This window comes from Oryctolagus cuniculus, chromosome 4 (genome assembly GCF_051225735.1).
Source record: "Oryctolagus cuniculus isolate XC-2025 breed Fujian yellow rabbit chromosome 4, ASM5122573v1, whole genome shotgun sequence".
NCBI classification, from domain to species: domain Eukaryota; kingdom Metazoa; phylum Chordata; class Mammalia; order Lagomorpha; family Leporidae; genus Oryctolagus; species Oryctolagus cuniculus.
The window spans coordinates 65,295,830-65,297,085 of NC_142870.1; the positions used below are offsets into that span (position 1 = coordinate 65,295,830).

Here is a 1,256-nt window from a genome sequence, read left to right on the forward strand (position 1 = left end):
TTCCTTCCTTCCTTCCTTCCTTCTTTCCTTTCCTTCCTTCCTTCCTTCCTCCCTTCCTTCCTTCCTTCCTTCCTTCTTTCCTTCTTTCCTCCCTTTACCCTTCCTCCTCCCATCTCCTCCCCCTCCCCACTTCTGCTCTTTCTTTCTCTTCTTTCTTTTCTTCTTCTCTTTTTCTTTTTATTACTATCTGCCCTTTTATCTCTTTTACTGCTTTTTAAATAAACAAAGTTTTAAAGTTTCAGTCCTAGAGAATTATAATGCAGGTGAAAACAAAAAATGGCTAATTTACTTGGGCATCAACAGTAGGGCATTGGACTGCAAGATGGTCCCAGCCATCCTCAACAGTGACCTGGCCAACGTAGAGGTCTAGTGCATCCTGTTGCTAGCTCTGGGGCTTATTACTTGCACCTGGATGTAATAGATGGGAATTTTGTTCCCAACATCACCTTTGGACATACTGTGGTAGAAAGTCTCTGAAAGCAATTAGGCCAGGACTCTTTGACATACACAGGATGTCTAAAACCAATGGCTGTTGCAGGAGCCAATCAGTATATCTTTTATCTCAAGACTACTGAGAACCCAGGGGATTTGATTAAACACATTCAGTATAATGGGATAAAGGTTGGCCTTGCCATCAAACCAGAAACTACATTTGAGTATTTGGCACCATGGGTCAATCGAATAGATGTAGCCTTTGTTATAATAGTGTAACCTGGGTTTGGAAGACAGAAATTCATGGAAGATATGATGCCAAAGGTTCACTGCTCCAGGACCCAACTCCCGTCTTTGGATATAGAAGTCAATGGTGGAGTAATTCTTGAAACTGTCCAAAAGTGTGCAGAGGAAGGAGCTGACATGGTTGTGTTTGGTAGCGCCATCAAGAGGAGAGAAGATCCCACATCTGTGATCAACATATTAGGGAATGTTTGTTCAGAAGCTGCTCATAAATGTTCTCTTGCTTGATGAAACCACAAGTTTCCCAAAGGTTCTGCTTGTGGGATCTTTTTATATGGAAAACAGGACTATTGATTTTTAGATCCTCTTGAAATTGAGGCAGTGTTGCTTTGCTGTGCAATTATTTGTTTCCATGATTAAAACATGCAATGTTCTAAAAAATTTGCATGTATAATTATGATTTTAGTGATGGAATTTAAAGATTAGTATGCTGGGATACCCTGCGTTTACTGGGATACTTGACTGTTATAAAAATATAGCTCTATTAAAGTTACAAGCAGAAATGTGTCAGTGCTTAGGAA

General features: G+C 40.0%; 1 pseudogene; it reads left to right on the forward strand.

The window, feature by feature from the left end:
* The first annotated feature begins 322 nt into the window (after positions 1-322).
* On the forward strand, positions 323-963 carry LOC149127000 (ribulose-phosphate 3-epimerase-like; annotated as a pseudogene).
* Positions 964-1,256: the final 293 nt, after the last annotated feature.